Below are 12863 nucleotides of genomic sequence, written 5' to 3'. Positions count from 1 at the left end.
AGCTCTGATACTTGTCAATAAGAGCTTCAGCCAACCACACAGAGAGCTCTGGAGCTTAAATGGGCTGTCAGAGTTGTCCTGCACTGGGTTGAAATGGCAGGGCATCCATATACTAATGTGGATCATCACTGTGTATGGGTCTCCCTGGAAAGCGTGTCACTTTCAGTGAGGCAGCTCTTTACTGTTGACACAATTCCTGTAGACAAATTGAGCAATTGGGTGTTACATTGACCACAGGTGTCAATTCTGTTTAATATGAATTCATAGACCCCTGGGGTTACCATAAGAGCCTAATATAATCTGCTTGTCAACTATGTTTGGATTTTTGTCCTCAGGGAATTCTTCCTAAAGCCATTTTAAAATGACTTATCCTCTTGATGTCAAGAACAGTCCTTTGCTGTGTTAGTGATTTCAGCAGGTACAAAGAATATGTCATCATTTGGTCCATCTTGATTTGCTTGGGTCCTCCCATGCCAATTGATGTTATGGACACAGAAAATGTAAATTTTAATTGAGGACTTCCTGCCAGTTAGCCAAGCAGCCTCTTTCATCTTGGTTGGGAGAGAATCATAGTGTGCAGATCATGGAGTGATGAGGATAGCTGGATCCTCAGTGGGCTCAATCACTGGCAGTGAAGCAACCTGCTTAGGCTGAGGAATTGAGGAACTCCCCCTGAATATCAGCCGTGTCACATGTCCTCAAACATACCATTTGTATTTTATCAATGGGCTCTGTTCTTCTTTTTTTCTCTTTATTGCTATCCAAGACTCCACAGATAGCTTTAATCTCAGACTTACCAAATGTTCTTCTGCGGTAGGACTCAGCCGCAAGTGAGTTATGTTCCTTTATAAAGAACATGAGAACACTGCATCAGGGTGCTTTCAAATTTGAAATTCCAGCAGTGTCTGAGGTAGAGCAGTATTCAGTTTCTGCTGTATACTCTAGATGACATGGGATCTATTTACAGACACTTTTAAAATCAACTGAGCATTTGGGCATCTTACCCCTCAGTAAAATTTGAGGAGTAATGTCTGGGACACAGTCATTTGTGAATCGTTTAGCTTTTTTCTTCCCAGAACCTCATCCAAAGGAGAATTCTTTATTTAGCTTCTACTAGTCTGTCTGTGTCCATGTTGGTCTCATGAACAGACTCTAGCTTGTAGGTTAGATGGGGCTGTTCACAAAGGAGTTAATGGGAGCCAGTACCCTAGTTTCAAACACTTTCTTATTCAAAGCAGAAATCTCTTGCTGGCCTCTCACAGTTCCACAGTGCCTCATACCAAGAAGGGCTCAGCAACTCCAAAGTTCCACCGAGTATGTCCAGTTAAAACCTGGTGATGGGTAGACACGGTTGTATCTTATTTGATTATGCAATAGGCAAATCTGACTTTATTCAAGCGGGGATATAGGAAATGAATCTGAAAGGGCCTTCTGGGGTGCAAAGGTTAAGACTAGCTTTGAAGATGTTCTCTTAGCTCCCAAATGTTGACAGTGGGTTATGAAATCTCCAGTAAGGATCCTGTCAATTCTCTCTCTTTTCTTTCTACTCTTCAGCAGCCCTCTATAAATCCCACCCAGTAAAGCTGGCTATTGTTACCTTATTTCTTTTTTTTAATCCTGCCCCAACCTACTTCATACCATCCTTCGTTTGGGTAGCACATATTTTCTCATTATTTACTACCATGAATGGAACTTGGTCTAGTAAGTCAGATCCATCACCCGTATAATTTCTTGGCATCCAGGAGCATGGTTACATAAGATGCCTGAAATCAGAGAATTCCTCTTTACAGTTTCTGTCCTGGTGAGTTACTCACATTAAGTGAGATATCTCTTTGATTATCATATGGCTAAGCTGAGAACACCTATACCTACATATTACTATGCTTCTGAAGAAGGGTTCTAGTCAAAAAAGAAAGGGGCTGTGTGGGATTATGCTCTCAGGGTAAGTCAGTCAACTTCATCTTTGCCCATGATATCACCTTAGTGGTTTTGGCATCTTGATGGAACTGCTTACAGTATTTGCAGAGACTAGGACATGTGGTCAACTCAAATAATCCCTTTAACTCAGCACTATCTAGAATTAGTGATGGGATCCCCCGACCATTTATTCTGAGGATCTATGTAAGACAGATTCATCAAGTCTTTGTGAAAATTCTCCATAAAGTATCTTACCTTTTAACAGACTACCCTCTAGATGTCCTGGATATCGGGCCATTGCTCTTGACTACTTCTTTGCTTCTTATGTTGATCCATCATCATAGGCAAGTTACTTTGTGAAGGAATATAATATTTGCCCAGGTGACCACAGGAATCTGAAAAGGCTTCTGATAGTTGAAAAAAATGGTTTGATTTCTTTCTGTTCCAATTTCCTAGTTGGAGATTTAGTTTTCACCAATGATGCCAAGAGCAGCTTAGAGTTCTCTTTCTATTCACTTAGCTGATTCCTCTAGGACTAAGTCTATTTTTCCCAAAGCCAACAGGTAAGATTTGTCCCCAGAATCTTACCAAGGATGTTCAGGAATCTATCTAGGGCCTCAATTTTTTATCAAGTTTTTTCCCTTCTTTCTTTTCTTAACAAAAAACTCCTTATCATGTGTCAGTATGAAAGATAGTCTTGCCACTGCTATCAGTTTGTGTGATAAAATGTTGAATTGTCAAAGCGAACTTATGTGAATGAAAAATCTTACCAACAGTAAACTTTTTAAATATATAGCAAATTATGCAAGCAAGCTGGGAGATTCATATGGAGAGAGTGAGTTACACTCTCATGGTTCTTTCCTTTTACTAGCTTATTGGTCTGTTCCACCTCAGTCTACTGCACTTAGGTAGCAATTTCAGATCTAGCCCTATAGCGAATTCTGACCTTCCTGAAACCCCTTGTGCTTGCAGCTGCCCTCTTACACTCCTCCCTGTGTCCATTGTGTCTCATGGGATTGGTTACTTTCCTACTAAGTGGCCCACACAAATTCCCTGGCTGAGGCAATTCTTCCATTTAGCTATCATTGCTACAGGCACTTTGCATCTATTTCCCTTCTTCCTTTGTCAGTTCTTTAGTATTCCTAATTCCTGACTCTTTGGACCCTTGTTTGTCAGCATTCATGGCAGGGAATAGAATTCATTCAATGTTTTTAAGCAGGAAGGAATTAAACTGGGGTGCCTGGGTGACTCCATCGGTTAAGTGCCTGCCTTTGGCTCAGGTGATGATCCCAGAGTCCTGGGATCCAGCCCTGTGTTGGGCTCCCTGCTGAGCAGGGAGCCTGCTTCTCCTTCTCCCACTCCCCCTGCTTGTACACCTGCGCTCTTTCTCTCTGTTGAATAAATAAATAAAATCTTAAAAAAAAAAAAAGAAGAAGAATTCAGTAGCAGAATTAAGGTGCTTATAAAATTGTGCTGGGGAAGTCAGAGGTCAAGAAATGCTACTGCCACCCAGTGGTCAGAGAAGTGCTGCATTACTACCAATCTCACAGCTGTCACTGACCTACATTTATTTCTTTAGTGTGGACAGAGAAGCTGCTCTGACACCTACAATATCCACCGCATCCTGCTTATTGGCCCCTCCACTAAATGCTCAAGAATGGCTCCAATTTCTACCTTACAAATTCCAATGGGCTCACCTCAGGGGTAGAAACTAATCTCATCCAGAAAACGAGCTGCAGGGGTATCTGGGAAATGTAATTTTTAGCCATACAACCCCCATGATATGGGGGTGGGAGCATAAAATAAGGAGTGGGCCACTCCAGTGAGTGCCAGCTGACAATACCTAACACTTGTAGCACTTTTGTCATCTCAGAGTTTCATCTTACAATATCAGTGTCCTGAGTCCACACCTGACGTGATTCATTCTTTCTGCCTTCTTTCAGTCTTTTTTTCTGTCATGTCTTTACAGTAATTTCCCCTAATTGAAGAAGTGGCAGCTAGCTACTTATAATTTTTGAAATTAATGATAATAGATTAATGTTTTCACTGCTAGTGAAACATTTGCATTATTACTGAAACCTTCTGGAATCATTACCTTAACTTTAACAATGACTCTGTTGGGAATTAGCAGTCCCTGGGCCAGCCAACATGGGAAATAAACTCTTTTACTAAGGTTTTGTAAGTCTCTCATCTTAGGCTTCACATAAAACTTGCCCTCTTTTTGCCTCTGTCCCCAGAGGTGACCTCAATGCGTTATAGTATGAAATAAATCAGATTCTTATTTTGTGATCAGGAAATTATGAGCAGTGTTTTTCTATCCTGAAAATAGTAATGCACAAAATAAAAGGAACTTATTATGATATTTCTGGAAGAATAGAGAGGATTATTGTTGGTAGTAATGATAATGAAAGTATCCATTTCAAAAGTGACAAAAAAAAAGTTTGAAAATACTTTGGAGTAAATCTTCAAAAACCTTTTGTCTTGCCCCTTCCATGGTTTAGTTGGTAGGAACAATCTCAGAATTGCATCCCTTCAAAACCCCAAACTGATAATTGAGCAAATGGTTTAGAACTCCATTTTTAGAACTTGCTATTTATATGCTAAGATTGAACTCTAACATGGATTAAAAATTCTTTGAGAATGTCCCCAACATTGTATATCTCATGATAATTATGTTCTTGATTTTCTTATTGTTTGTTCTCTTGCCTATCCTTTTATCTTCCTTCCTCTGACTCTCTTTGCTTGTCTTACTTGTTCACTGTAAAGATTTAACATACTTGTTATTTTTTTCTTCAGCTGGTATTTTATTGTTTAAAGGAAATTTTTCATTGCTCAAATAGTCTATTTTTTTTCAGTAAATTAAACACTGCTACAAAGCTGATATTTTTGATAAGTGTAGAGCTTTTACTGTGATTGTAAAGAACACCATGGTAGGAACATTATTCAGAGCAAAACAGTCAAGATATTGTGACAGGACAAAAGAAGAGACCACAGAAAGAATATAATTTTTTTTTTTTTGCCTCTGGGGTATGAAAATTTGGTGTTACTAATGGTACTGATTTTTCACTGAGATATACAATTCACTATTTCTTAATGAATTCTTCTTGCTAATTAATATCAGACAGTGCAAATCACAGTGGATATAAAGTAAAAAAGTTTTAACCAGCCACTGAAGCCAAATAAAAAAGCTCTAGATTTGTACAGAAAGTGTTCGGAAGATGAGTACTTGTTTGCTTTACTAAATATTCAAAATGTGAGTAATATCTAGATGCAAATTTAAACTGTGTATACCCATTATGAACTAATTGAAAACTGTGCTACTTACTAAACTACAAGTAATACATTAAAGTGACTGAGATAATGCATTTTTTATAATTTCCCATGAAAAAAAACAAATGCCATCATTACAATAATAATATGTTTAAATGCTCAAGGACATTTTAATGTTTTGTTAAGCTGTAAGGGCTAAGTTATTTGTATAAGACGTGAACCACCATGGCATTTTTATAGCCTGAGTATAAAAGAAGAACATGACAGCAGAGGGCTCAACTCGAAGGCAACCCCGTCTTATGCAGGCCCATGCTGGGTGCTGTGCATGGCACAAACTGGCCCTCAATTATTGTGTGTTCAATTAAAAAATAGATGCTATAATAGCAATAATAAATAAGTCGTTCATTATAAATATATTATAGTTTATCACTGGGAAGGATTTGGATGAAGATTCAATATTTATTTAGTCCTACTTTGTGCCAAGAACTACATTAATCTTTTACATGCGTTATTTTGTTTACTTCTTTCAACAATCTGAGTATGCATTGGGAGGGGGGAACATATACAGTTCATTAGTAAGTGATTTTATGGCATTAAGATTTAAATTAAAAAGAGAAAGTTAGGAATATATCACAGAAGTAATACTTGTTATGGCAACAGAGATTATGGTCTCATCTAGCAAGAAGCAGTGGATTCTGACTGAGGGGTTGCTGTGCCTTGAGGAGGCATTGCCAGGGCAAGTACGTACATACAGTAAGTACCATTGAGGTAGCCACAGTGGCTGCTGCCATGGCATTTGGGACTCCTCGTTGCCAGGAGCCAGCAGGCAAGAAAAGGAGCCACCTTATCAGCTTAGGGAATTGATGCTGATCCTGGGAGTAGGGAGGGCTGCTCTTGCAAGTGGAGTCAGGAAAGAATAAGTGTGGAATCTAAGTGATCCACTTGGATGCCTCTTGGTGCTCCATTGACCCACTGGAACTGTGGATGGACATGTGCAGCAACCCTAGCCTGGAGGTTAATTGTCAAAAGTTCACTGCCCTTAGAAGTGAAGATTTGACTCATACCACCATGGAAAACCATGACCTGCCAAGGTGATCGCTAAGGGATGAGGGGAATTTAAAACAAACAGTGGAAGAGGGAAAGGACAGAAGCAGTGGTGGACCTGAGATCAACGGCAGAGACCACGGTTATCTATAGTTGTTTTTATAAACTTCTGTATGCAAAACTCAAATTATTGAAGTTATTCAAAATTTCCCCTCAGGAAGAGAGGCCCATGGGAACCATGGAGGAACTTCCCATTGAATAATCTGTGTGGTCTGGGTGGCCCTGAAGATGTTCCTTTTAGGGCTGGGGCTGCAGGGACCAGAGCTCAGAGATCTCCAGCTGCTGTGCTCTGACTCCCATGGCCACATTTTTATGGAAGTCACACCTCCTCCAGGCCGCTCTTGCCAATGACTATGGCAGGGGTTCAAAGGCAGACCTGTTTCTGGGAGAAGCAGGATGCTTCTGGTAGCAACTTTGGCTGAACTTTCCTTTGACCTTCAGTCAGTGATGTTTCCACCCCAACCTTGCTTTTTTCCTTCCTCTGTCCTTCACTCAGGGTCCCATTTGAGTCATGATCTAGTGGCTCTCCTGGCCTCGCTGGGCCCCTGCCCCATTTCCCCTCCTAGCTTGCTTCTCACAGGGCCTGGGCTAACGCACACACTCACTGAGTGAAACCTGCCCACGTTTTCACCAAGCAGCTTTTGCTTAAGTTGGATAATAAGCTGACAGCACAACATTCTTATCTTATAAGGCTGACAAGCCTCCTATCTCCCAGAAATTAATCAAATTTTCAGGCTTTTTGAAGAGACCTTTCTAGTTTTTGTCGCTCCTGCAGATAATTATCTTAAATTTTTGCTCATTTCTTTGTTCCGTTCAGTGTGATGTTGGGAGGCAGAAGTAGGTAACAGCATTTGGTGAGGAAAAAAGAAGTAAAAGCGTGTTGGAATTGAATATAAGTCTTTTAAATCTTTAACATTAGTTCTAGAAATAAGTTAAACTGTGTTCAGTTTTAATTGTCTCTCTTCCTGTCCAACCACAGCTATTTTTCATAGCTATTTTTCTCCTATCTTTTCTTTTATTTCTAATACCAAATATATTTATTCATCTTAGCAACTTGGATTCTTTGCCTCTTTTTAAATGCTTTCATTTCCTGTTTGCTATTTATATCAGTCATTCATTTTTTAACCACATTTACTGAAATCAACTCTATACTGGGCAGGGAATGGGGATGAATAAATGAATGTAACATGGATTTATCCTCAGGAAACTAACATTGTACTAAATCCCAAACTTTCTGGAGCTTTTTCATAGCTAGGAGGGACTTGAGAAGAGGAATTCTATCCATTTTTCAGCCTGACTCCTATTTTGGCCTGTGCTGTGAATTACCCAAGTCACATGACTCTTTAGAGGAGGACACATAACCATGTACAAAGTGTAGAAATCTAACAATTTTACGTATTATCGGATGAAAAATGAAGGACAGTTTATTTAACTGCTACCCAGAGGTTGCAATAGTAAGTGTATTTTCCCCATCAGGCCTTTTTTTTTTCCCCTGGGTAATCATAGGAAACCACTTATTGTGAACACTTATTAACCAATTGAACTGATTTCTTATAAGGATAGAGTGTGATTTTGAGTTTTATCCAATTGGAACTTATCATGAAGCATGATTGCCTGTTTTAATGCATTACATACAATCAGAAAATATATGTTAATTAGGTAAATTCTTTTCAAGTATGTTTACAAGATAGTAGGTTCAGAAGACCTGGTGTAAAAATTTGACAAAAACATGCTCTCAGGGGCAAGATCTAAGGCAAAAAAAGAAAAAGAAAGAAAGAAAGAGAGAAAGAAAGAAAGAAGAAGAAAGAAGAAAGAAAGAAAGAAAGAAAGAAAGAAAGAAAGAAAGAAAGAAAGAGAAAGAAAGAACAATCAACAGTAACATCTGTTCATGAATGTTCCCATGAACTTTAGTTTTTGTTTTTGGGCCAACTCTTGTTGGCTTTAAACCCAGATTTCATCTTAGAATCTGATTTTCACATTCATCTTATAGATACAATAACTCTTTTTTTGTCGATCTGGTATCTGACTTCAGACTGTGTGTTATATTTTATTGAGCTATATCTTATTATAGGTCTTCTTAGATCTCAATCTTGACGTGGCTATTTTTCCCTCAAAATTTTATTATTAAAAATTTGAACATGCAGTAACATTCTGCCATTGAGATTGTAGAGTTAATATTTTACTATACTAGATTTACTACATACATGCCCCAATATATCCAATAATTCATCTTATTTTTTTGGATGCATTTCAAAGTTAGCTGCAGACATGACACTTCAGCCTGCATAGCACTACTTAGAGTTTAGTAATTCTTTATTGTGCTATTTAATTCTTTCGAAGTAAATTTTATGTTCAAAAAATTGCTCATAAGTGTTCCATTCTAGGAAAATGTCTACAAATGCTATGACCTGTGTAACCTAAATCCTTGAGGATATATTTCTTTCTTTGTTAAACCTCTAGTTCACAGCTCACAAATACATTGACATATGACTGAATTTAGCTGGGACAAGAAAAACCTTATTGGCAGATAAACTTGTTTTAAAATCAGGGTCACTTTATGACATCTTGATGGTTTGGGTCTAACCATATATTACTATGTAATATTGTCACTTGCCCTTCAACATGGCAGTCAACCCCTCTTATCCTAGACTATAAGCTCAGCATTGACAGAAAAAAAATCTCACTCATCTTTAATTCCTAACACTTAAGAGTTGATAAATAACTATTTTACACTTTAAACAATAAACAGATATTACATATTAATCTACTCAAAAAATCTGCCCAAGTTGATAATGTATACAAGTATCTCTTACTTTCTAAATAGATTTAGTTCCTGAGATCAGATAGCAAGAGTTTGGACCAAAATTTACATAAACATAAATCCCTGAATACATACTACCTGTCCAAATACTTCATTTGGGAGAGGAGGCTATTTTGACCCCTAATGTATGTCAGACAAAGTCTCATCCAGATGAGGGTATCTGCAAAATACTGGCCTAAACTGGTTTGCTATCCTAATAGATACTTGTTAGGGAATGACTCTATATTCTTCCCCTGAAGGACAGCAGGACTGCTTCAGGATAAGCATGTAATTCCAAATTATTGTGGACTGCAGTTTATTTGAGAGAAAAGCATCAAATAACGGTAGAAAGAACCAGAATGTTGGTGTGCTTGGGAGTTTCCATGAGAGCTGCTTCTTTCATCCCAGCAAAAGGCTTTCCTTGGCATGTCCCCAGCAGACATATCGTGAGGGATGACAAACATCCTTTGAGAATCATTTCTGGGTTTAATGAATTGCTGAGAGCACAGGAACTAACATACTCTAGTTCATGTTTTCAGATTTACCAACGTTGCGAATACTCAGCACCTAAAGTGCTCTGACTCTTCAACTGTATTATGCTCTCACAACTGCAGAGTTTTGCACCTGCATCATTATATTGTGCCATGTCCTCAAGAGGACTTCTCATGGGCTACATCGCTGCCAATAACCTCCTTAAGCCTCTTGCAAAGGTTTAGAAATATAAAGCAAGGTCACACCAAGAGAATGAAACACAGATGAAAGCAGATCTGGGCACTACACAAATTCATGATAAGAACCAACCGGAATTTTCCAAGAACGAGACAAATCAGGCTGTCAAGTTCTTCAGTTGTCCAAGTCTAATTCAGGCCAAGCTAATAAAACTAGTAAGTTGGGGGGTGGGGGCTGAGTTATCAGCAGGCCCATGGAAACAGACTCCCACAATGCCATTTTGCAGCCTGATTCTGATATCCTAAATTCTGCTTAGTTATCTATTGTTAGTTGTCTGTGATGGGTCTTTCTTTCCATCTGCTATGACATCTGACCTTTATATGATCAGTAATCCATCACCTACACTTCTGGGCCTCGGCCTCTCATGGATTCTGGGGCTTCTAAGAGCAGCATGTCCTATTGTTCTGATTGGCTTTACATGCTCTGGCATTCTAGATCACTTCTCTCCGTAATGCTCCTTTAGTCTTGGTGTTTTAATAGTTATCAACCAAGAGCATTTTTTTTTCAGTGCTCTTAAGTAGCCAGATGAAGTGAACCATAATTGATTCTTTTATCCATTCATTCATTCGTTCAAATATTTATTGGCTATTTATCATATGTCATGCTTTGAACTCATTAGGTGCATAGACAATGAAGGGGGCAGAGATCAATCTCCTTTACCCGGATAAGAGTGGAAAATGGTAGAGGAGGCCTACAGATAAGATATAAATTCCATCATTAAGGATGAGAAGTTTGCTACCGCTGGTAGTTGTGGATGAGATGCAAAAGGGCAGCAAAGGAAGCAAGTACAAAGACATATGGTATGAAACAGTAAAACGGATTAGAATAGCTCAGAATGGCTGGTTCAATGCTAATGTGTAACATTGGTGGGAGGCAAGGTTGGAAAATTAAAAATAATACCAAATATTTATGTTGTAATTTGTTCTATGAATATTACATATCTTAACCCTTTAGAACACCCTAGGAGGGAAGTATGCTGTCTTTAACACTGCTCCTGTTTGAGAGATGTAGGAATGCAGGCAGAGAAAAGCTAATTCAGCTAATAAAATGTAGACCCAGGATTCAAATGCAGGCAGTCTGCATTTTTTCCCCTTGATTTTATTTTCAAATTCAGGGTTTTTTTTTTATTAGGTAAAATGTACATATTGTAAAATTCACACTTTCTATGTGACAGTCTAGGAATTCTGACAAGTGCGTTTGCTCTTCACCCATATGGTGGCATATATCCGAAGTTCTTTCCTTTCTACTGTTGAATAGCTTCCATTACATGAGATCCATAATTAGTTTATCTATTCATCAGTTGGTGGATATTTTTGTTGTTGTTTTACTTTTTTGGTAATTACGAATAAAATTATGTTAAAGTCCTTGTCTGATAGTTCCAACATCCAGGTCATCTCTAAGTTTGGTTCTTTTGATTACTCTATCTCTTGAAAATGGCTGTATTTTTTTTTTCCTCTTGCTTCTTTGGGCATCTCGTAATTATTTATTACATGTTGGGCATCATGTGTAAAACAGTAGAAACTCAAGTAAATAATTTATACCTGGAGGCCAACACTCTTATTCTTTAAGGCTAGCAGTATGAGGTACTGAGTCAATCTTGTCAGGAGTTGAGCCAAATTTGAATTTTGTTTTGGCTTTGCTAATCATCAGTGTACCACAGGCTCCAATTTCCTCTGGGATTTCCTTGTGATTCGATGGGGACTCGAGAACCCTAGGATGTTTCCCCCTTGGTGTTTCTGTTCCACTCTCAGTTTTCAGGTATTCCTGAATGGCTGTGTCGCCACAAAGGGAGCTCTCTTTCTCTCTCTCTTTCTCTACACCTTTCCCTTAACTCAAGGGCAGACTCTGTAGCTTGTCCTTGGAACTTTTCAAGCTTTTGGGGGAGGCAGAGAGATTTTCTGTTATTTGGGTCCAGCCCCCATCTCAAGCAGATCCCGTGTGCCTGAACCTCAGGGGAAGAGTTTCTCAGGATTTATACCCCTTCTCCCTGTGGTCACCCACTCTATCTTGTCTCTGTTGCAAAATTCACATGGAGGTGAATTAAGATGTATTATTCCCAGTGGTATTAGGATGGAGTCCTGGGTCTTTTTTGCTGCTCTCTCCGGGGTAAAGAGTTTTTCCTTTTATCTTTCCTGCAGCATCAATATACCTTCACTTGAAGATGCTAGCCCTCCCTCAGTGGCTTTAGGTTTTTGCTCCAAATGTGAGAAAGATCAGGACAGGGGTGTGGGATTACATACCTTTCCATCAGCGGTGGTAAATTTTCTCCTCCCTGTCTGATCACCGTGGGCTCTCTCTGGTCTCTCATACTATCCCCCAATCTTTCTTCTTTTTTAAAAAGATTTATTTATTTATTTGAGAAAGAGAGAGAGAGAGAGACAGCAAGCAAGGAGAAGGGCAGAGAGAGAGAGAGAGAGAGAATCCTGGAGCAGACTCCCCACTGAGCATGGAGCCCAACTCAAGGCTCCATCCCAGGACCCTGAGATCATGACCTGAGCTGAAATCAATAGTCTTCTGCTTAACCCACTGAGTCACCCACATGCTCCTTCCCCCATCTTCCATAGGCAATAAGTGAAGGTCTATGGAAAGGAGACCCTGAATGTGAACATATTGTGCTTGAGTCTAGGGTTCCTAGAGATTCTACATTGTTACACTAGACCACACTTCCGGAATTCACTGATTTTTTAACCTAAATTTTTCCTAACTGCTTGTATGGTAGATAATTCCTCTTCCTCCCATTGCTATTCCCCACATGAGAAACTTTCTGTTCTGTATCTCTTTGGAGAAGCCTACCTCTTTGGAATGCAGGCTGCTTCATTGCCTTGAAACCACAGCTCTTTGATGGATTCAATGAAAGCTATGACTTCGTATTTAGTTTTCTTATTGTTGGGAGAGAGCAATGCTTATTGAAGCTTTCCCCAACCTAGGCAGAAACCTGGCTTTGCTTTTAACCATCACACATCCATAACAACTGAGAATTAGAAAATTTAGGGTGTGCATGTATGTATTCTAATAAAGAGGTTTGATTTTATCCTGAAAGACA

The sequence above is a fragment of the Nyctereutes procyonoides genome, unplaced genomic scaffold, assembly GCF_905146905.1.
Source record: "Nyctereutes procyonoides isolate TBG_1078 unplaced genomic scaffold, NYPRO_anot_genome, whole genome shotgun sequence".
NCBI lineage: Eukaryota > Metazoa > Chordata > Mammalia > Carnivora > Canidae > Nyctereutes > Nyctereutes procyonoides.
This window is presented reverse-complemented; position numbering follows the sequence as displayed.